This window comes from Hippopotamus amphibius, chromosome 8 (assembly GCF_030028045.1).
Source record: "Hippopotamus amphibius kiboko isolate mHipAmp2 chromosome 8, mHipAmp2.hap2, whole genome shotgun sequence".
In the NCBI taxonomy this organism is placed as follows: domain Eukaryota; kingdom Metazoa; phylum Chordata; class Mammalia; order Artiodactyla; family Hippopotamidae; genus Hippopotamus; species Hippopotamus amphibius.
In genome coordinates this window covers 61,648,181-61,672,695 of record NC_080193.1, presented here as the reverse complement: position 1 = coordinate 61,672,695, position 24,515 = coordinate 61,648,181, and the positions used below count along the sequence as shown (strand labels likewise).

The window sequence follows — 24,515 nt, the reverse complement described above, 5'->3', positions numbered from 1 at the left end:
CATTCATCTCATAAGCAAATATTTATTTCCTGATGAATTTTGACTTTATTGTAAGTATGATTTTATCACATGTATGTGATATTATTTTATAGGTTAACAGTCTTCTTCTAGAAACGCCATCTTCATTCTTTGCCATGTTTACTGCTTCAAACGTACTCGCCAAGCTAACGGTCAGCGTGAGCTGCCGTATTGAATGTGACCCCACACACTTGATCAGCACTGATGGATCCAGTAATAGATCCTGGACACAACCTACACCAAAGAGATTCCTTCTGTGGGAATTTTTTGAATGAGAACTGACAGCCAGTCTTCTTATCCTGAGGGGGAAGCTGTAGGAATGAGATCTGAAACCCAGGAAGTACTGGCTACTTTGTTTCCCACGTTAGGATCACCTTGGGAACCTTTAAAAAAATGCCCTGGTACCAACCCCCAGAAATTCTAATCGACTTGGTCTGGGGTGGGACCCAGGTGCCAATATTTCTTTAAAACTCCTCAGGTGATTTGACTGTGCAGCTAGTGATGAGAACCACTGAACCAAGAAACAAAATTTACAGTGAGGAGGAACAGAGTCATGACCCACCGCAGTGCCAGAAGAGACACGCGGGCTGAATCGCTGCCCAGACTTTCCTTCGCACTATTCTGTTGACAAATTCTTTTTTCAATTACCTGAGATATTCCAGTGTCTTTCCGATAAATCCTCCTTTTATCCTAAGCAAATTTAAGTTGCATTTGTGTGATTTGCAAACAAAGAAGTCTGTACTAGATCTCTGTTTTTGTGTGCTCAGGCTTAATAGATTTTTACACTTGTAGAAGAGTTTCTCTCCATTCATGTCCTCATTCACTAAGTTATTAAGCAATAATGCCCACGATATTCCAAGTTCTGTGCTACTTACCAGGAATACTAAATCAAACAGACTTTACAGTTCCTTTATTTGAGCAGCTTCCACTCCAATGAGAGGAATGAGCACATTTGCAGAGAGAAGTAGCAACACAAGAAGTGTTATAATGGAAATATTGACTGGTTACTGTGAGAGCACTGAGGAAATGTGTAGTCTGGTGAAATCATGGAAGCCTTCACAGGGGAGGTAACTTTGGTGATGCCGCTGGAGGAGTGAATTAATGTCACCTGGTAGACAACAAAGGGTCAGCATGAGAAACTACAAAGCTAAGGCCACAGAATAATAAAAGAGTAAGCCATTTTAGGGAATGAAAGTATTTTTGCTACGGCTGGCCTGAAAGGTTATGCTAGGGGTAGGGGTTGGAGAGCAGAGACAGAGCCTAGACCACAGACATTTTCATTTGTTATGCTAAATATTTGAGATTTTGTCCTGAGACTACCGCAGCGACATTGCAATTGTTTAGATAGAGCAGGGCTTCGACAGATTTGCATGCTGGAAAGATTTCTCTGAAGAAATGATTAGGCAGAAACCAGATTGTCTGGAAGGAATCAAGTCAGGAAGCCATTGCAACCTTCCAGGAGAGAAACAACAAGATCTTAAATTAAGACTGATAATGAGAACCTAGTGGAAAAAAATTTTTAGAAGATTTAGATTTCACTAGTTATGATAACCGATTGAGATCAATTAAAGAGAGTGTGGAGACTTCCCTGGGACACAGGTTCGAGCCCTGGTCCGGGAAGATGCCACATGCCGTGGAGCAACTAAACTCGTGTGCCACAATTACTGAGCCTGCGCTCTAGAGCCCGTGAGACACAACTACTGAGCCCACGTGCAGCAGCTATGGAGCTAGTGTGCCCTGCAAGAAGAGAAGCCACAGCAATGAGAAGCCTGCGTACCACAGTGAAGAATAGCCCCCACTTGCCACAACTAGAGAAAGCTGGTGCGCAGCAACAAAGACCCAACTCAGCCAATAAAATAAAATAAAATAAAATAAAATAATAAAATAAAATAAAATAAAATAAAATTCTATCTTAAAAAAGAGAAAGAGAGTGAGTGTGTATGTGTGGGAGTAGTGAGAAAAAAGGATGGGGATGAAACCCTAAAGAAGCCTTACATATTAGGGAACATGGGGATATATAGGTAGAAGAAAAACTGCTTGCAGAGGGAAAAGAAAAGCTATAGAACTAGGAAAGCGTGATGTTGGGAAATTAATAATATCTCCAATGACTGCTGTATGGAGTTTCAATAGAAAGTAATTATCTATCAAAAAAGGTTGTTTTTTTTTTTTGTTTTTTTTTCTTTAGATATATCTTGCTTTCACTCTGTGACTAGTCAGGGGATAGAACTGATTAAACACAACCGAGAGCTGTTGTTTTTCTCTGAGCCTCCTCCCACACTCAGCCTCAGCAAGACCACATTTATTTATCCCCACTTTGGTACTCTGGCAGGCCAGAAAACTGGAGAGAGATGGAGAAGGGAGAGTGGGCGGAGTCTACAACTAGATGTTGAGTGTTGACCCACTTAGGTCTGATAACAGTGGGACAAAATCCAGGCCGGTTCTGGGCTTGTTGGCAGGTGAGCAAACTGGAGGGAAGGTCCCTGGGAGGAGGTCTGGGGATGCAGCAGGGAATGATTGGAATAGGTGGGAGTAACCTTGCTTGAAGCTCTTGTATGTGGTTACAAGCTGGGACTATGATATTCACAAGATGAAACTATTCATCCAAGCTCTCATATCTAATGTGAGATTTCCAGCTTTATCATTTTCTTTCCCTCTCTAGGCCCTTTGCCTTAGCAAATGGTTCTTGTTAAAATCTGAGTAGCTAAATTCTCACTTGGAAATTGAAATAATGAATAAAAAACTTTACTTCCTCTTAACTTCTTAAACACTGATTAGAACATTTGGCCCTAAAGGAAAAATACCATATCCCTTAGACCAAGAGTCTCTGAACTCTTCCATTATACAGCAAACTTGTACAGCACTAAATTTCCTATAGCCCAATTAAATTCCAATACTCACTCTATACCAAAATTGTGTGTGAGTGGGGTGTTTGTGTATGGAAGGGGATAGTTCCAGCAGAAAGTGCAGAGAGAATGATCCATGTTTTTAAATCAGCATTATTTATTCTAATAGTGTACTGGAAGGGAAGGAAATAAATGAGCAAAAACGTGAGCCAAAAAGGGAAACGGAAAGTTTTAAATTAGACTGGAATTTTTTAGTCCATCCTCACCAGCCCAAACAAAAGAGCAGGGTGGGATCAGGTGCACAGAACTCATTGGTTCTGGCAGCTTGGATGTTGTTGGTGTATGGAGCACTGATTTCTAATGAGGGAACACAGAAAAAAGGGAGTTTCTGATAGTAGTGCATAGATATAGAAATGAGAACAATGTCAGAGTTGGTGAGAGCCTAATTTTCAATGACCCATCAATAAGATCTGAAGAAAGGATAGTCATTGATGAGGAAAAGGGTTTCTGTATTCTCATCCTGCCTCACTTGAATTTGCTTATCAGGCATTCATTCTCTTTTCTGGTATCAACACCTGGCTTTTCTTTGGGAAACCACCTCTGCCTCAGTGTGTGTGGGTTGGTGGGACTGCCAGTTTTAAGGGATCCTGCTATGCCCTAGCCAAGGAGTAAGCACATGGCATAGACTAAGACTGAGTAGAGCAGAGACATGGTTGGAAAACACGTTAGTCTGACTCATCACAATGGCGGTGCTCTCAAGAGACGGCCCACAAGATTCTGCTCCATAGATACTCTTCTGTTCCAGAGTGTCTGATTCCTGTCCTGATTCCCAATAGCTTTCCTTCCAGTCATTTACTTTTTGATTTCTGTGTATTTGTTTTTTGGCTTTATTTGGTTAAAGTTTCTTTTCCATATTTGCAAACAAAGGTCCCAGGAAAAACATCCTAGACATTACCTAGTATATTACTTAATGCAGTCCTAGCTAGATTACGGATTCATTCTATTTTTTTAAATAAATTGCAGTATTTTTACACACTGCAAAACTTTGGAATTTGAGCAAAACTCTCATTTAATTTTCTCATATCATGCCAACTTCAGTGCAGAATTCAGAAATAGTGTAAGATTCTATATAACACACCATGCCAGAGAAAGGCATAGGCAGGGTCCCAGGGATATGCTAAAAATAACCTAATCCAAGTATAGGATTTCTTTTGCTAATTGAGGGGATGCCTATAAAGGAGAAAGTAAAGATAAAAGTCAAATAAAATGCTAATAGTTAACATACAATGACTTAAGGGATGTGAGAATAGATATTTTAAATATACTTAGCTGTGATAATTGTGCTATGATTACATAAGAAAATATGCTTCTTATTTTTTTGAGATATACTGTTTTATTTAGTGGTGAAATAACATAACATCACGATTTTCTTTAAAAATATTCCAGCAATAAAAACAACATCATAGAAATCATGAAATCTGAAACAAGTGTAGCAAACATGTCCATGACTTCATGGGGGTCCCTTATGAGTAGTAACATTCTCTCCATTTCTGTGTATGTTTGGAAATCCCCAAAATGAAAAGTTAAAAAATATTGAAGGGTTAAGAGGTACAAACTTCCAGCTATAAAAAAACTAAATCGTGAGGATGTAACATACAGCATAGGGAATATAATCAATAATATTGTAATAACTCTGTACGGTGACAGATGGTAACTTGACTGATCACGGTGAGCATTTCATAATGTACAAAAATATTGAATCACTATATTGTACACCTGAAACTAATGTAGTATTGTATGTCAATTATAATTCAATAAAAAAATAGAGTGAAACACCTTTAAGAAGTTAATTCATCTGTGTATGTGTATTCTTGCACTGACATTTAGATCCTTTCATCATTTTTTAAAGCGCCTTGGAAATTGTGTCTTTTGGCAGTGGTTTTCATCCCATCTTTTGTAATTTACTCAGTGTCATGATTTATAAAAGATTTGCTTATTAATGGTGACCTGCTGACAGTAAATTACTTTATTAAGCTCTTTCTTCGAAATATACCCCCTCCTCTAACATGCCCATCTACACCCAAGGGAAAACCAAATGGTAGGGAAGCAAAATGAAGAAGCAAAAGCCTATGCTTACCTAACTTGATCTTTGTGTTCAACTTTTTTAAATGCTAAAATAATATGCCACCAAAAGACATCTTACTAAATGTACTTTGGGGAAAAGAATAGTTGGGTGAAAGGGAATGAAAAAAAATGTCCTTTGGGGGGAAAACATTACTTTTCAGATATTCAAACCTATTGTAAAGATGTAAAGGTACCAGATAACTAAACACAGTAATAGTCCTTGCTTTACCCTTTATGTTCAGGTATTTTTTAAAACCCAAATCTAGCCTGGTAAACTCCTATTTTATTTTACTTTTTTTTCCTACTTTTTAATAGCAGGCAATCTTGGAGAACAGAGGTCACATAGAACAAAATGAGTCACTACCCAAACTATGAGAATGCTAGTATGAATAATTTTTGTACATAAATTAGACCATAGTACTTCATTCTCTTGCTTGGGTATGGCTAATATAGCCTATGCTCTTGATTTTTGCAATGTTTACTACAATAATGAACAATTTGGTTGATCTGCCTGTAAAAATCGATTTTGTTTGTCCTCCAATATTTTGTACTAATAAGAATTTCCCTTTTAAACCATAGCTGGTTCTGCCTCGTCAACCTCAGACTTTCATTTTAGAGTGGATCTTCTAATTATAAAACCATCCGGTGACAGTCTGGACAAAAATGGCATTCTGGTTAACACTCACCACAAAAGAATATGGATGCCTGAGTTTATACCCGTGCGTATCCCCCACCTAAAAATGGGGGAACCTGTAGAAGTTAGTTATGATATTATTTCATCTAAAACATTTGATATAGTCTCACTATTTCAGAGAAAAATATAGGTGCTAGGTATTCAGAGAGGAATATAATATCATCCGTTAAAAAAGGTCAGATAGTTTCATGCAAGTTAATTTTCAGAAGCAAACAGATCTTTAAATGTTCTGATGATAGGCGACACCAATTGGCATTTTCTCAAACATTCTGCTAAAAGAAAAGAGGGAAGTTTGATAACATCAAGATCGGCTTCCCTTTTGTAAAGTTTTCTTAAATCATAACTTCTCTTCTATATGAACAAAAGCAGCATGGCCCTATTTCAAAATGGAGACAAAGAAATACTAAATAGAACTGCAAATGATTTCAATGAGTCCATTTCATACGGTGGTTCTTCGGCATGACTGCGTGAATGTTGTGTGGATTTGTTCAGAATTATTGAAAAAGCAACAGGAAAGAGAACACAGTACTTTTTTTTTTTTTTTCTTTCAGTTTGGTCTGTGAATGAAGGGAAAGGTGATGTGTTCAAACACGAGAAATGTTATTAACTGTACTCTACTCATGGGAGAGCGAACTGTAGCTAGCTTGAGTTTTATATCCCCCTTGTTTCAAAAAAAGATTTGAGGCCAGTATAAGATTTTAAAGGAAGGGCATAGTTACTGACGAAAGAGTCTCTGCAGTGCTTGAGAACCCATGAAAGGAGGATTTTCCCTGCCCCTTCTTTATATGCCTTTGTAGCTCTCAACTACAATGATTTTGTAATGGTTCAATAGCAAAAACTGGCCTTCTGCTGTCACGGGTAGATCATCAAATAGTATAGATCAGTGATGTCTGCAAAGTGTTTAACCTCTAAGGAAGTTGTTCTTCCATCATTCATTCCCTCCACCAAAGCTGTCTGATTCATCCTTACCAGAGGTGCTGGTCCCAGGTGTGTGAGTGCAGCACCCAAAGCACGCAGAGGAGCGCATCTCTCTTTTTGAGCACTGCACATATCTGTACAGTAATGAATCAGGAATATAAGGGGCTAGTCCCATGGAAATTTAGTTGATGCACTTAAGGAGTGAATTTTAAGCAGTAAATATGAATAAGTAATCAATCCACTTCTTATAGTATTGGGTATGGAAACTCCATCCACCTGAGAGCCTAGAAGATGGACTGTTAACGATGTATGACCAGGTTGGAAAAAAAAGAGGATTTAGAAATGACAAGGACAATATTTTTCCTAGACATATTAGAATAAAGATTTCACTAATTCTTTAATTTAGGGGAGGACTGGAAAGCAGCACCTGAACTGAACTACAAAAAAAACCTTTTTTTTTTCTACCACGCAACATATTCTTTGTGATCTTTGTATGTCCATTTGTACTTAAATTATTTATTTTCTAAATTGCATGCTGTTCCTTCTATTATTCTTTTGCTGTCACTATACGGTCCAAAATTTAAATTTTTTCTGCAGTTGTGAAAGAGAGCTAAATCCAGTTGTGTTCTTCAGGATAGGCTACACAATGATAGTACAGTTAACAATATCAGACCACTCAGCTCTTTAATTGTTAAAGGTTTACTTCTAGCTCGTAAGAAATCTCTTGAGGGTCTAGTTGCTCTCCAGACCAGCTCCCAAGGATCCAGGGATGCTTCCTTCTTACAGCTACACCATCTGGAAAATGGGGTTTCTAGGGCCATGGGAAGAAAAAGTGCTCTTAAAAACCTTAGCTAGAAGTGACAAATTTCATTTCTTCTCAAGCCGATTGCTCAGTGCTAGTTATGTGGCCCCAACTACACAAGAGCAGAAAATGTAAGAGAGCTACATAATGGTTCATAAGCACCATTGTCCCCTCCATATCTGATTACTACAAGTAAAATTTGTGCTAAGAATGTCTAGACAGGGTAAGTAATACCTCTCCTAGAAGTCTTTCTCAAGCAATAGTAAATATAAAATCATCGGGGTGCTTGTTTAAAGGGCAGATTCCCAGGCACATGTGTCAAGTTCGGTTTAGCAGGGTTAAGGTAGAACTAGTGCCCTAATCAGGCTTACTCTACAAAGAGATGCCTGTTGCATGGTGCACATGGAAAGATTCTGCATTAAGGTGTAATGTAAAAAGTCTCTTTAGCAGACTAGAATGTAAATGAAATGAAACTAAAATTCAAAAATAAGTCATAGGGGACAGTCAGTGTCTTTTTGAGTCATCTCTTCTGTATCAAAAGGAAGTCCATTCTACGCCATGGTCCTAGGAAGTTGGACAAATATTCCACCAATCTCTTGCAAGTACAAATGCAGCACTGCTAAACCCTGTCTGTGAAGAATCATGTTAGATCAGGACCTTTGTTCAGGCTCCTTACTTTCTTCTCTGGTTTTCTTCTTCTTTGGCCAGTTGCTCTTGTACTTGATTTGGAGAAAAAGTGTTAAAGGAAAATGTTTGCTTCTCTTTCAAGCTCTAAAAGAGGGTCTTTCTATTCTTTCTTTTCTTCTCAGATTGTTATTGAGGCTTCATGCTCATCAGTTGCTATTCTTTGGAGAGAAAACTAGAAGAAAAAAATTAGGTGATAATACGGGTAATTTTAAGTGTAGGCATGTACAAAAACTTCTTGAAAATCAGGTTGTGGTGTGCATTCTTATTTTAGATTTGCCCCTGTTAACATATTCTCAATAAGCAGGTGCATACACTTCCCCAATCTGTCACTGTTGTTTATTTAGCCTGTGTGCTTCAAAATCTACTGATGGATGATACCCAACCAGCTTGAAGCTTGACTTTCAGAAACCAGAGCCTTGAAGTTTTAATGACACTTTTGTAAAGGGTAGTCCTACGAGTTTGTTAGAATAGGAGCACATCTCTCAAAGATACCGTAAGAGTATCACGTTTGTATGTTAATTTTAGTTCAACAAATAGGAAAAATGATTATGAGTAATAGCTCTCAGCTTTCAGATAGTTCTTTTCATGTTCGAAGTGCTTGACAAACATTCATTAAATCACTGCCAGTCAAATTAGATAAATATGTTCTCTGTATGTGCACAACTATACCTTCCATGCACACAGTCTTCTAAATCACATCACTGCAGATCAAACATTTTTTTGCCATCTGAACTTGGTTGGCTGACAGTGATTCCAAGCAACAGATAATTACTGGAAGGGCTAATCATGAGGAGAGATTACGTAAGCTTTCTTTGTTTTTAAACAAAAATATGAATTTATCCTTGATAAAAGGTACAGGATGAACCACAGCATAAAACATTTCTGTCTCTAGTCCAGAAGGTGACAATGATAAAGCAAATTCCTTTACATTATAGTGCTGGAATAGCTAAGCCCGAACTTAAAGAGATCATTTTATCAACAAAAAGTACGTTTTATGTTTCCTGGGCTACTGATGTTTTGGCCTCTTTAGCACCCAAAATGAGAAAGCTTTGCTGGCTAAATATGGTGTTGTTTTCAGCAACATGGTAAATAATTGTTCATTAATGCTAGGATTCCTTAGTCACTACTGACTTGAGAAGCATTTGGGCCAGCAAATTAAACATAGTATATTTCATGATGATTTTCAGAATAACTTACACTTATTTTTCCTTCATTGAATTTAATGAAGTTTTCCAGACCATCCCAAGAGATTAACTGCTCCCAATGGACCCCCAAAACGAAGCATATTCCAAATAAAAAAGTGCTAATTGGACTTCCCTGGTGGTGCAGTGGTTAAGAATCCACCTGCCAATGTAGGGGACACAGCTTTGATCCCTGGTCCGGGAAGATCCCACGTGCCGTAAGCCTGGGCACCAAAACTACTGAAGCCCGCACACACATACGTGTGCAAACGTGTTCTAGGGCCCATGCTCTGCAACGAAAGAAGCCACCACGATGAGAAGCCCAAGCACTGCAATGAAAAGTAGCCCGCGCTTGCCACAACTAGAGAAAGCTCGCGCACAGCAACAAAGACCCAATGCAGACAACAATAAATAAAATTTTAAAAAATAATTATAATTAAAAAAGAGTGCTAATAGCATTCCATCCTTCAATAACACCTAACAAATTAACACACTCTACCTATCCACATCAGACAATTGAGAGAAGGCATGCACGTGCATGTGTAGACAAAACTCAGCCAGAGTCAGTCTTGGTTTCCTTGGATGCTAAAGCTGCAGAACTACAAATGGAGAGGGCTTACTTTCTCCTTCCACTCCATTTGCCAAAAACTAGTCTAGTCTGTTTCCAGGGAAGAAAGGTACTTGTTAATTGTCTTACAAGTTGCTGAACAAAAGAACATCTAGTTCAACAAAATTGTCTCTTGGAAAGACTTTGCAAAAGTAAGTATTGGAGTAATGGTAGCTGTTCATGTGGATCTCACAGAACGGCATTTGTTTCTCTTTTATAGAAGTGCTAATCTGTACTCCTCTAAACCTAAAATATGAGGGACTCCTCTTCCTCACTAATGAAAACCTGGAGTTCAGTGAGGTTATGTGATGTGTTCAATGTAATATCCACAGCCCACATGGTTTAGATCTGGCAGGTGGCAGTAATGGAACCACAACTGACATGGTACTACATCTGCCTTAGTTTTTCCACTGTTACACTCGTGCCACATCCCAGGAGTAAGAGCAAACTTTTTTAAAAAGTTCAACTTATTTAAACTAAAAACAAAAACAAAAACAATTGTCCCTCTTCTCCTACCCTTAGCCCCCACCTCTGGCAACCACCACTCTGTTCTCTATATATATTAGCTTGTTTAAATACATATATTTCTTTGGATAACTACCCAGAAGCGATATTGCTGGATCATATAATACTTCTATTTTTAGCGTTTTGAGGAACCTCCATACAGTTTTCCATAGTGGCTGCAGCAATTTACACTCCTACCAACATGCACAAGGGTTCTCTTTTCTCTACATCCTCAACAATACTTGTTATTTCTAGTCTTTTTGATAATAGCCATTCTGACAGGTGTGAGGTGATAGCTCATTGTAGTTTTGATTTGCATTTCTCTGATGGTTAATGATGTAGAGCATCTTTTCATGTACTTATTGGCCATCTGTATGCCTTCTTTGGAAACATGTCTATGCAGACCTTCTGCCCATTTTTTAATCAAATTATCTTTTGCTACTGAGTTGTCTGAGAAAATACTCACAAATATTTTCTTCCATTCAGTAGGTTGCCTTTTGGTTCCATTGATGATTTCCTTTGCTGTGCAGAAACTTTTTAGTTTGATGTAGGTCCACTTGTTTAGTTTTGCTTTCGTTGCATTTGCTTTTGGTGTCAAATTCATAAAATCATCACCAAGACCTATGTTAAAAGAAGATTACTGCTTATGTTTTCTCTGAGGAGTTTCATGGTTTCAGGTCTTACATTCAAGTCTTTAATCCGTTTGAGTTAATTTTTGTGTATGGCATAAGATAATGGTCCAGTTTTCCTAACGCCACTTATTGAAGAGACTGTCCTTTCCCCATCATATATTCTTGGCTCCTTTGTCATAAATTAATTGACCATACACACACAGGTTTATTTCTGGGCTCCCTCCTCTGTTCCACTGATCTATGTGTCTGTTTTCATGACAATACCACATTGTTTTAATTACTATAGCTTTGTAATACAGCTTGAAATCAGGGAGCAGTGATGCCTCCAGCTTTTCTCTTATTTCTCAAGATTACTTTGCCTATCTTTTATGTGCCATACAAGTTTTAGGACTGTTTTGTTCTATTTCTGTGAAAAATGTCATTGGAGTTTTAAGCGAACTCTAATTACATTTAGAGCAGGGAGTCATTGGTGTGACTGATCTTTTGTTCTCCCTTCAGTATAGAGACAAAAAATTAGACTTGACTGGGAATGTTATCATAGATTAAAAATGTTAATACTATCCCAAATGTAAATGGCCTTAAAAGGTAAATAAAGTGCACCAATGCTTTGTACATTTTGAGTTGTATTGATTCTTACATTCAAAGTTTACTGTCTCAATTTCCTCACTTCTCACCACCCCACCCTATGGGAACTCTTCTCTTGGAGGTCACACATGACATTTTTCTTGTTAATTATACTAGCTCTTACTTAATGCTTATTCTCCATGACCTTTTTGTTGCATTTGACACTGTGGACTCTCCCCGCCCAACACCGCCTACCACCCCTCCTAAATACCCATTACTTGCTCTCCTTGACATTTTTGTCTTCCCTGCTAACCTTGCCATTCAACCTTGTCTACCTCACATCACCTCCTGCCCTGATTACCACACAGGCTTCCATCTGGTCTAATAAGCTCTAATCTTCCCTCTTCTAATCCAGAATGCCTGAGTGACTAATCTTCCAAATATCTGTACTTTAACATGACCTCAAAATCCCTTCTTACCTACAAGACCTTGCTCACCTTTCCTGTTTCATCTCCTTCACTTTCCTCCTGGCTCTTTATACTTCAGAAATACTTGGGTCTTTTTTAGTCTCAAGGACACTAAGCTTGACCCCTCCTCAGGGCTCTGCAATAGCTAACTCTCTGCCTGAACTGCCCTTCCCCAGACCATCCTAGGACTGGTTGTTTCTTTCATTCAAGCCAGTGTTTAAATGTTCCTCAGAAACATGTTACCTACTTTCCAGACACTCATTTCGACATCCTCGCATTTTATTTTCTTTGGAACAATTATTACTATTTGATAGTTGCATATTCTGTTTGTTCCTCTCTGTCTCTCCTAAATGGAACGTAAGCTCCATGAGAGCAGGAACTTTTTATTTTACTGCTTTACCTCCAGAACTTGGAACATGCTTAAAGGTTAATGAAAATTTGTTAAATGATGAACGGTAGCCATCATATCGTTGCCAATTCATTCAACTCCATTTCCCACTATTTCTATATAAGCACACTTTACAGTCCACCCAGGTTGTTCTCACCATCCACGGAATGTATTCTCTATTGTGTCAGGTGTGTTGACTTTTTTCTCTAACCAGATTATAAGTTTATGAAAGGCACAGGCCTTTTTTATACTTTTCTAGCCCTCCAGGCCTAGCAGAGTGCCAAACAGTATTTGGTATGTATTTAACAAACACATTGATTTATTTCCAACTGTAACATTATATACTGCACTACCGAGCACTTTTACATCAGTGGGGCTGAAAAGGAAATAAAAATAGGTCGACCATAAAGCACCAGCAAAGTGCCCATGACAGGGTGAGAAATTTTTTCTTACCTTCTAGTTTGAGTAGCAAACTGAAGTTTTCTGGAATGAGGATGTGATGAATAGGAAGGTGTACCTTGGGAAATTTTTTTGCTTCCTTCTTGAGCAATTGAGAGCCTGTACCATTGGAGAGCTGACCATCTTCCAACTCTAAGGTGCTAAGGTCTGTGTATACTGTTATTGACTTGCCACAACCCTAAAGTCATCTTGGACTTCGTTTTGATCTTTGATTCCTTATGTATAACTACTAAGCCCAAGTCTTTTCCTTAGTGGCATTTATGTCTACCATTTCTTTTTAATCCCACTTGTTACTTCAGAACTTGACAAGGTTATGGTCTCCTGTCTCATTTTCACCCCTCTCCCCCTGCCAAATTCAAAATGATCTTCCATTAGATCAAATCTAAATTTCTCAGGCTCAAATTCAGGTCCTCTATCAATGGTTCTACCCTATCATTTCAGCTTTGTTTTCTATTGTCTCTAAAATGAACCTCCTGTTTTAATTCATCTGATCTCCTACCTTTTGCCCACTGCTAGCTTGCTCATTTTTTCCCCCAGTGCCTTTGTTCAAACAATATCCTTTACCTTTTTCCTATAAACAAATCCAAGTTCTACACTTCCTTTTCTGTCCTTTAAGAAGGTTTCTGTTAATCTACATGGTTAATTTCCAATTTAAAATCTGGATTTTATAATTGAATCCTTTGTTACCAATGGTGAATTGTCTATCATTTTATGTTTCATATTTTACCTCCCCCCCAGCAATGTTGTATTTTTCTTGGCAATAGGGACTTCATAATTCTTGCAATCATGCACAGATCTTGGCACCTCCAAGGATGAATGTGTTTGGGTGGGACATGACTCCAGAGGCCTGGCCAGAATTGCCTGGAATAAAGATGAACCCTGACCAGGTGAGGTGGAGCTTGTGCAAAAGGAATTCTTGAAACCTTCCTAGTTAATGCCAAGTATAATTTCATACATCACTCAGGCCACGTAGGTAAAACTGCAGAGTCAAAGACCTCTGTTGTCAAATAGCTTTATATAACTGGTGACTATAAGCCAGATGCTGGCGGTTATATGAGACAGAAGATCTGAGTTTGAATTCTGGCTTTGTTTCCAATTAATCTGGGTAATACTGAGTAAGCTATTTACCCTCACGTGTGTCAGTTCTTCAACTGCAAAATGAAAAGATTAGACTCCAGATGACATTAAGGACTAGATAAGTTAATTAAAAATGATATGAATCTACTTCCAGGGCAATGAAATGGCAGCCATAGCCTTTGGAGTTCTCCTTCCATGGAATAGGATTTACTAGTTTTATGTGTTGTTAGGAACACTCACTTTCAGCTTTTGGCATTTATACTTCTCTGTTTCCCAATTTGTGTTAAAGTGGATGGACAGATGGTTGATTAGGCTTTCAAATGCTTGTAATGCTGTTGTTCAATTCAACAATGGTTTTAAACTTTGAGGGTCTACACAGAGCTCGAATTTTGTTTAGAATGGAAGATAGTTTTAATTCTTCAAGGATAATAATGTTTACTCACATAATTTAAAGCAACTTGTGGATGTAACTTTAAAGGCCTAATCGGTTTCCCTTATTTTGGTAGTTTCTCACCTCATTTCCACATCACAACCTAACTCTTCCAAGTTGCAGTTTTAAAAATGAAGTTACCAGACTTCTAGTTACATTTGCATGTTTTGCCTTCTTCTGACTCATGTAACCCACAAGCTCCTTCCAAATACAAAATCCTTTGATTCGGAATCACAGAAACTTAAATGTTGAAGAAACAAACTCCTCCTTTTATAGGTAAGAAAACGAGAGACCTGAAAGATCCTGGTACTCTTTCTACTGACTACGAATTTTATACATCAAAGAGCTAAAGTGAGATTAGGTTGCAGGGAAAAAAACAGGCACAGTTTGTTAACTATAAGCCCCAACAGAAATTGTGTCACTTAATATACTATCGCATAGAGAAAGTATAGGTGGGAACGATGCAAGTCAAAGATGGTCACCACTGCTCTCTCTCTCTGCTTTGTGATGTTTAACTACTCGAGCGACTCTCTTCAGATGCGTGGGGCCGCGAACTGGCGATTAACTCCCAAACTGCATCTGAGGTGTCTGGAGTAGTGAGAACGGAGAGGACGCTCAACATGTAGGTAAAGGAAGGAGCAAGCCTGTCCAGAGGGTTCCGAGGGGACCAGAGGGAGGGAAATCACGACGCGCTGGCCAAGGCGCCGAGGAGGTGCGAGCTGCATAGCAGGTAGCGGAGGTAGGGAAGAAGCCCGGTGCGTGCGGATACCCCGAGGCTCCAGCAGGCCCGGGAGGGGAATAAGGACCAAGGAGAGGACGGACCGGCAGGAAACTGCGGGAGGAAACCGAAGCTGACCTAGTGAGCAGCGAACTCCTCCTAGATGAAAAGAGAAGGCGCCAATGCGCGCTTACAACCAGACTAGGGGTTAGGGAAAGAGTATAAAAAAGCGTAAGCTCTGGTGGTGACCAGAGATAGGAAAGGGCGCGCGGGGAGGTAGGAGGCGAAGCGAGGCCCTAGGGCAGTGGGCAAGTGAGGAGAGGGGGTCGAGAGCCGAGGTGGCCGAGAGCCGAGGTGGCGGCGCTTCCCGAGGGCGGGAACCGCAGCTGAGTCAGAGACCCGCAGCGTCCCGGCCGCGCAGGGGCGGAGTGTTGGGCGCGTGGGCGGGCCGAGGGGCGGGGCCTGCGCCTGACGCGCCCCGAGGCCGCAGCGGCCGCGGGCCGGGCCGGGCGGGGCGGCGGCGGCGGCGGCGGCGGCCGCCGCGGGGGAGGGGCACGGCGTCAGCGCGTCGCCGGCTGGGCCGCGCCGGTGGCCAGGAGGGAGAGACTAGGAGGAGGAGGAGGAGGTGAGTAGGCTCTGGGCTGGGGAGCCGCGCGGGCCGGCGGGGAGGCGGGGAGCGCGGCCCCTCCCCTCTCCTCCTCGGCGCCCGCCTCGCGGGGCCGCGCGGCTCGGAGTTCCCAGAGGGGCTGCGGCGGCAACGGCGGCGCGGGGAGCCGGGGGGGTGGGCGGAGCTGAGGGCTGCGCGGGCGGCGCGCTTCCCGAGCGCACGCGCTGCGCTCCCGGCGCCGCCGTCCGCCCCGCGCGCAGAGCGGGCCACCCCGGCTGCTGCGTCTCAGTCCCGCTGCGCGCTGGCCATTTTCTGACTTCCTTTTCTTGGGTTCTCCGTGTCGTGCGGGCCAGCTTCCCGCAGCCAGGGCGCCGCAGCCGCCTGGTCGCGCGGCCAGGGAGGGTGGGTGTGGGCGCGTCGCCTTCTCGCGCGGGGGAGCGGGGCCGGGCTCCCGGGCCTTGACCGCAGGAGCGGAGGGGCCTCCCGGCCGACCACGAGACTCCGGGCCGCTGGTCCCTCGCGACGCGCGCCCCCGGGCCTTCCTGAAGGACCCTTTGCGCCGGGCCCCATTATCGCCGGGCCCCATTATCGCCCTCACTTTCCTGACCTCCGCAGCCCTTTACTCAGTCAGCAGAGACTGACGGCCTCACTCACTCTGCGCACCCCCGCCCCCTTCCCTCCTGTGAGGATGCAGCGTAGACTTATTTTGGTCGGGACCCAGGCAGTCTGTTCGGGTGGAAAGGTTCTCTGAATGTGTTCTGTAAAGCCAGCCATGTACCCAACAGCGAAGGTGCGGTACTGCATTAATTTAACCTTCAGTCTCGAGGGAGTTTTTTTTTTGTTTTTTTTTTGGGGGGGGTCTCCTCTCAGGCTGGAGCAACTTTGAGAGTCTTCTGAGAACTGTGCTGCATTAGATTATCTTTGAGATAATTCTTAAGTTAGCGCCTGGAGGCAGTGTGATGGGAGGTTCAAAGAGAAGGCTTTACACTTTTTTCCTCCACCTGTATCACAGTTTGAAATGGAAAACGTGTTGACGGTGATTTTCCACCCGAGGTGGGTTGCAGAATGCAGCCCCCGTGAGCCGTGGCTCGCCTTGGTTATTGGGTGCTCTCCGTGAAGTTGATTTTAAAGCTCAACAGAATGGTCAGGTAAAGGAATGCTGAAAAGAAATCCAGTATAATTCAGTAGAGCCATTTTATTGGATTCTGTTAACCTGTTTAACCTTGAGCTAAAGCATGGCAGGAGTTTTCATGTAGGAACCCACATACCAAGTGCAATATTGAATTTTAATTAGCGCATTCCAGGTTTGATGTGGAATAGATTCTCCTTAGCTCCCACTGCCTTTCATTATGTTTTCCTTAGGATCTTGTATTTAAAGAAACATGTGGGAGGAGAATCCTTTGAATCATGAAACTTTCTTTGACGAACTTGAAAACTGGATAGGTAAAGTCTGAACCATGATACTGAGATAAGTAGGAAACTGAATTTTATAGCATTGTCAGTTTGCGAAGTTAAGAAGGCTGCTTTACTCCTGTTTTGAAACCGTGTTAATATCTTAATCTCACAGACTGCAGAAGTACAAAATTTTCTGTTTGTGAAGAACTTTAGCAGTTAATTATTAGCTATTAATTATTAATAATAATTAACTTAATCCAACCCCATTATTTTGTAGAGAGAAATCCAGATTTCTTGAAGAGATTTAGCATGAACTGAGTAGAACTAGTTGACTTACCACTTAGGTGGATAATTCAGACCTCTCCAGTGGGTATTTTTGTACCAAAGTTTGTTTTGATTTTGATGTCTTAAAAGAGAAAAGCCAAGTAATTACTTTTAATTTTTTACCCCCGGTGTTACGAGTATATGCCTTAGTTTGTGATTTGGACTCATTAGATAGAAATAATATAAATTATACTTAGGGAATGTTTACATTTTATCAACTGAAACAGTGCTTTCCAGTTTGAATTTAGTAACTATTTTCACTTCAAGAATGTTTATTGATATTCTTGAATCAGTCTGTGTCAGTTCCAAGAGATTGGCATTTTAAGAGTCCTAAAGTTATCTTGTATGTAATCTTGATATTAATTAGAAAGAAAGGTCCTACACACATGTAGTCATTGAATTCCAGCATCCTCAGGATCCCTTTTCTTAGTGGTCCTCAATGCAGAAGTCCTGAAGTCCTTGCTGGGGTGGGGTGAATTCTCTACATCTCCCACTGCAGTGTTTACTGCAGGCATTTAGTAGATACTTTTTGGCTTGTGTACACTTTCCCTGGTGGGGGCTTCACGTAACATGGACTGTGTTTATTCATCTGTGTATGCTTTATGTCAGGTGTAGTGGGTACTTTGTAAATGCTTGTGGTTTTGTTGGGCTTAATCAAACTTAAGGTAGCAGAGTGCCTGGAAGTCATGATTCATGATATTATAAACTTGAAATACCTCATTTCCTTTTTTGTGTTGAATCAGATACTCTGTTAGGCTGAATTCCAATATTGAAAGAGGTAGCAGGTATCTAATATTTTAGAAAAATTGAAAGTTTAACGTTGAGAATTTTATTCTTTAACATATGTTACCCACTGTGAAATTGGGAAAGGACATCATTTTTAAATTTTTTGTTACGACACCTCAGTTGAGCTAAAATAATACAGTTTTTCCACTGGAGCAAAGTTTGAGAATTGTGAATTGAATGACTGTAATTGTTACTGTAGGCTGCATTTTAAGGCCTTGGTTTCACTTTATAAAGATATATTTTTCAGTATATTGACCTCTGGAAGCAACATGACTTTTGGAGTTCAGACTGCCTTGGCAAGCTGTCCTGAAATGATATTTTAAACAGTTTTTGTCTGATGCATTGTGCTTCATGGTGGTGATACTGAAAAAAGCAAAACAAAACAAAACACCCCAAACCAAAAAAAAAAAAAAAAACCAACAAAAAACACCCCCAAAACAACCCCCCCAAAACACACACCATTGTATTTTCTTTTTCTCTTATATTTTGTTTCTTTAATAGATTATTATAGTGCGTTGTGTTTATTAAAAAAAAATAAGTGAGGAAATTTTTCAAGTGTTTCTTTTGGAAAGTACCACCACTCCACCCTTTGAATAGCCTTGGCAAATAATGTTTGAGCAAATGCTGGGCTGTTTCCATAGTGTGATTCCTATTTGAGTATGTTGAATTATGTAAATAATAGTCTTCACAGGTACATCATCTTTGGACTACATGTATTTTTTTTCCCTCCTGACACTGTTACTGAAAACAATTGTGCAGTAGAGTATGATGGTGCTTAATTTATAGGGAGCAAATAATTTCATATCTACCATTGCTGGTTCCTATGTTAGTCCCAGGCTACCTGGCCCACCCACTCCATGTTTTGTCTTTTCCACCCAGTTCTTGAATTGATTTTTAAGACTGAAAATACCTTAAGTCCCCCAGCTCCTTCAGGAGGTGGGATCTGGAATTATTGTGCTCTGAGCATGCATTGCTCACAGAGTTATGGTATCTTATTATATCCTTGGCCTGTACTCAGTTTTGACTATGAGATTCTCATTCTGAAGAATGCTTTTACTCATCAGGAGTTTTGAAATATATGGCATAAACATCTTAGGAAAGTATGTGTAAAGCATCTAGACTATATTAATATAGATTTAGATGGAATTAGGTTATACAGTCAGACAATTGGTAAGAAGTAGTAAGAATGTCTAGTCCTTTTCTTCCACACTTGAAGGTCACAATTAAATTATTTAAATTTAGGATTATAATTTTTTTAAGTATTTATTTTTAAAAGTAAAGCAATTCCATAGTCTTTTCCTTAGCATTAAATAGTCTGTAGAGTTGGTATATTTCTTGTATTATTCCTTTTTGTATTCCAGATCCCTTGTAGACCTGGAACCTTATCTTGAGCCAGCTCCAGGTCTCTCCTGCTTGGCCACCTCCCTCTCCTTGCCATCCTCTCTGCCCTCAGGGAACTGGGACTTGGTCTTGTCCATGGCAGCCGGTTGGGGTCCTACTTCAGTGGGGGCAGAACTAGCAGAGTTGAGATACTTGAGTGCTGCTTCTTGGACTCGCAGATTGACCTGTTAGGTACTGAGGACAGGTCTTCTACCCAGGTCTTCTCTCAGTGTTGAGCTTTCATTTGACCAAGTATCAGTTGTACTTTCCCATAGCACATTTGTTCATTATCTGTCCTTCTAGACTGTGTGTACCCCAAGTGTTGGGACTGAATTTGTGCTGTTCCTGGCCGTGTCCTCAGCACTTAGTACAGTACCTTGCACATAGCAGGTGATAAATAAATATTGATAGGATATAATCAATAGTAACTCTGTTATCAGTATGGGAAACCAGTGTTCATATAGAAATTAAAAATTCATGTAAGAAGTTCAGACATTTCATTGTCATCATTAGTACTAGGGAGTCTGTATATTTTAAATTATAAGCATATCCACATACAAAATAGCATTGTTAGTCATCTGGCAGGGCGTTTATTTAAGAAGAAAAAGTATATAATTTTCATCATGTATTGTTAGGTGTTGCACATTTCTATTTTTCTTGAGTTTGATTAAATGTATATTATTTTATATTTCTTACAAATAGAAGTTTTATGGCACTATAAAGAAGTGAATTTAATGGCCCTATTTTTGTTCATTAGTAATTATATACTAAAGAGTACATTCTCATTAAAAGGCCCTTAAATGCCTGCTCATAAAAAAGAGAGACCTCTTTGATTTTGTTCTCCATACAATCCAAGTTATTGTATTGAGGCAAGTCATCAAACTCTTTAGTAGTCTAAACCTTTAATTTGGTTTCAGAACAGTAGTCATGTATTGAATACCCAAATTACCATGTCTGTAACAAGTAATGCAAACACTTATTAAAAAGGTAATGACCATAACTTTTCTTGTAGAATTTCCTGTGCTAATTTTTTAAAGAGGACTTTTGAACTAAATTTCCCGTGAAGGCCAAAATCTCATACTTTTAATGATGGTGGAGAATATGTGTACGTGTAGAGAGGAGGGGGTGATAATTTTTGTAGTGGTATTTTTAAGTGGACAGTTTACTAATTATGTTGAGGTAAACACTTTACAACTCTAAGAGGAAAACTTCAATTATCTGAATGAAATGAGGTACATGAAATTAATTCAGATAAGTGGGGGAATCCTTAGTGTAAATGATGCATGTCAAGGGACATGACCTCAATCTTGATTTTTTTTCTTCCTATATATCTGTCAGCTGGTTTTACATTAGTAGATTCTGATTCTTTTTAGTCATGCTGGGAATCATTGATGGAGGAGGTAAAGTTTGCTTTCTATATTTTTTTTCCCTTTGCCACGGAGGGAATCCAGACTATGGTATTCTGTGACGTGTGTAATTGCTCTTCTCTCACCTGTACTGCCTGCACTTTTAGGTGGTACACCACAGCCTTCCATTTTGTCACCTTCCTGTCAAATGTCAAATGTGTGTGGGAACTCCTTGAGAATACAATTGGTTTGAAATTAAAGCCACACTCCTCTGTCCAGTCTCAAGATGTTTATACTTCCTGCAGGTAATGTTACAACTAGTTGTGAGAGTGAATTGAGCTGGATAAACCTTCATTCTTTTGCCATCTCCCTTGGGGTTTAATATTAAGCAGCAGTTTGCACTGGAAGCCCTTGAAATAGGCATAACCCCTGACCTTTGCAGATCCTAACTTGAAATGAAAATTTTTCTGATTGATTAGAGTTTAGAGTGTTTTAGGAAAATGATTTCTGCCGCCATTTACTAAGATGTGCAGCATTCCTGGGCTCCTGGCATGTGAAAGTTACTGTGCAGTCTGTAGATAGCTTGTGTAGCTGTGGTGACATTTTCCTCCAGGGTTTTGTTTTGTTTTTAAAATAGAGGTAAACTTATCTTAGCCACAGAGCTGTGTGCTATCTGACACCTCTGTAAGAGAATTTTACTTCTTTCTTCAGCATTACTTATAGATGCTTTACTTAAAGCAGCTCAGAACATGGCTCTATTTTCAGCATGCACCGGCTTCCTTTTCACCTCTTGGTCTTTGAGATACAAGATGATACAAGATGATTCATATCTTGATTGCCTTGGATAGAGTAGATTTGATATCAGCAAGTTCTGTATACAGACCTTGTGAGCAATTCTTAGGTCATTGCCTGAGACCTTAAATATATGCAGACAATGTGGTTGAAGAGTTTAGACTTTAGGGTCAGTCCAAACTGATGTTGACTCTGTACCGTTAACGAACAGCATGTCTTTGGGGGATGTTAGTTAGTTACTTCTTTGGGTTTTCGTTTGCTCATCTGTAATACAAGAGTAATGTCAGCTGAGTGTATTGAGTGCTTTTTTTTAAAGAGTAGTCTTAGCTGTATTGATTTGTTGTCGTATGCAGATAAGTGTTTAATAATGTGAATTAATGAACTATTTATCTGGATCATATACTATTTTAAAAGGAAGTAGATTTTTTTCCATTTGATGACAGAGATAGTCAAATTAGCAAGAATTATTCCATATAGAGGTCTTGCTCAGTTGAGTTTTGTAACCACCAGTCTATTTATATACAAAGGATATACTGATATGTGGGATAGGGAAGCAGAATATGTAGTGTACTCATTGGAGTAAGACAGACTTGGATTTGAATATAGATGATCTAACATTTGGGTAACCACGGGCGGTACTTTACTTTTTTGATTAAAAGTTTTCATCTGTAAAATGGGTATTAAAGTGTAAAGAGTTAAAAGATTAAAAAGGATAATAAAAAGATTGTTAAGACTTAAGAGATAGAGGTATGCAAAATACTTAGTAAAGCCAGAGTCCATAAATACCAATCATTGTTATTGTGACTTTACTGCTGTGCACCTCAGGCTTCCTCATCTGTAACATGAATATGTTAGAGAATTAATAGAGTTATTATGAATATTAAATGAGATAATACATGTAAGAGCTCATTAAAGTGTTATTTGCTACTGTTATTTGTATTATTTATTCAATTTCAAAACAGAATTGGACCAATTTTGCCTTATAGATGAAAGAATTCATACAGATATTTAATATTTATTTTATGTTTAGGGATATTTACTATGGGTTTGGGGTTGGCAAGTTATCATTCATTAGCTTTCAGTGTTTCCTTAAGATAGCAGTAGTTCTCAAGTTGTGGTATACAGGCCTTTTGGGCTTACTGAGACCCATTAGGTTAAAGCTGTTCTTATAGTAATACTAACTTTTTGCCTTTTCCATTGTTTTTACATTTGCACTGCTGATACTAAAGTGATGGTGGGTAGAACTGTGGGTATCTTAGTAGGTAGCAAATGGCAGTGGCCCCAGGCTGTACTGGTATTCATGGTGTTCTTCACTGCCACACATTCACTGTAAAACAAAAAACAAAAAACAAAACCCTCCCCCCAAAACCAAAAATAAACCCCTCAAAAAGCCAGTTTTACTTGAGTGTGCTTAATGAAGCAGTAAAAATTATTACTTTTATTAAATTTTGACCCTTGAGTGTGTTATTTTAATATTCTATGTGATGAGATAGGAAATATACAAAAGGCACTTTTGCTGCATATCCAGCATACGTTCTTTGTCTCAAAGAAAACCCTTATGTGTTCTTTTGAGTTGTGAGCTGAACTAACCATAATTTGCATGAAACATCATTTTTGCTTGAAAGAATGAGTACCAGACAAGCTATGATTGTTTAGACTTAGATATTTGGCAGTCATTTTCTTGAAAGTGAACAAAGTGAGACTGTCACGTCAGGGAAAAACAACCAACAATATTTGTTCCTGATGATAAGATTTGAGCTTTCTAGTGAAAATTAAAATTTTGGAAAACGTATGTCAACTGCTGTGCTCTTCTCAGCTTCCCAGTACTTAAAGAGTTTTCTGATGGAATGGGTGGTGATATTAAGAATGTGAGTTTTTGCCATGGTATTAATTATGTCAAGATTTTCAATATTTACATAACTCAGTGAACCAGTATTTTCAAAGTGATCAATCTTACAAAATTATGGTAAAAGACCCTTATAAAAAGCAAGTAACAGAATACAGAAAGCTTATGTGATATTAGACTTCATATTACAGCTCACCCATAAACTCCTACTTGTCAAGTTTTGGTGTAGTATCAAAGAAGAACATTCACAGTTACTTGAAAATGATATTAATATTAACATATACTTCTGTTTTTCTCACTGCACATTTATGTGGGGCTATTTTTTTCTTGTAGTTCAAGCAAAAAAATGTATCACAACAGTGAATGTAGAAGCAGATACGAGAATCTAGCTGTCTTCTATTCAGTTAGACATGAAAGAAATTTGCAAAAGTTGTAAAACAGTATCATTTTTATCACTAAGCTTTTTTGGTATAATGTAATTTTTTGTAAAATATGTTCTCATGTTAAATGTCATTAAAAATTTAAAATGAATCACTCAGAGGAAAGCAGAGCATATTTTTACACAAAACCGGAATTTAGTCATTGTCTTGCACATTCTAGAATTGGAAAATATTCTGTTTCATTCAACAAGTACATGTAGAGTGTATGTGAATAAGCAGTTTCTACTCTGTAGGAACTCAGCCTAGGTAGGGAGATAGATGTCTCCATTTTCAGATACTAACAATTCACTGAAACAAGTGCTTTAATAACCATTTGCTCAAAGTTGCATATTTTTTTCACCAAAAAAAAGACAGCAAACTCTAAATGCCATTTTATAACCTGATTTTTTTTCCATTAACACTATAGAGAAAACCTTTTTTATGTTAATATTTATAGATCTGTGACATTTTATAATGGTGAAAAATTAAATCAAACCTAAATGTCTG

The 24,515-nt window shown here is 39.3% G+C and overlaps 1 protein-coding gene across 17 annotated transcripts in view; it reads left to right on the top strand.

Annotated features, from left to right (window-relative positions):
- Nucleotides 1-15,612: 15,612 nt before the first annotated feature.
- GTDC1 (glycosyltransferase like domain containing 1) overlaps nucleotides 15,613-24,515 on the top strand; it is a 375,875-nt gene continuing 366,972 nt past the window's right edge. For 12 of the 17 annotated variants that reach the window (XM_057744701.1, XM_057744700.1, XM_057744680.1 and 9 more), the window contains exon 1: nucleotides 15,613-15,738. The gene's annotated coding sequence lies outside the window, so the exon portion shown is untranslated. Of the gene's footprint in view, nucleotides 15,739-15,873; nucleotides 16,511-16,732; nucleotides 16,869-24,515 lie in introns of those variants that run through there. The other 5 variants (XM_057744683.1, XM_057744687.1, XM_057744682.1 and 2 more) reach the window with 4 other exon arrangements.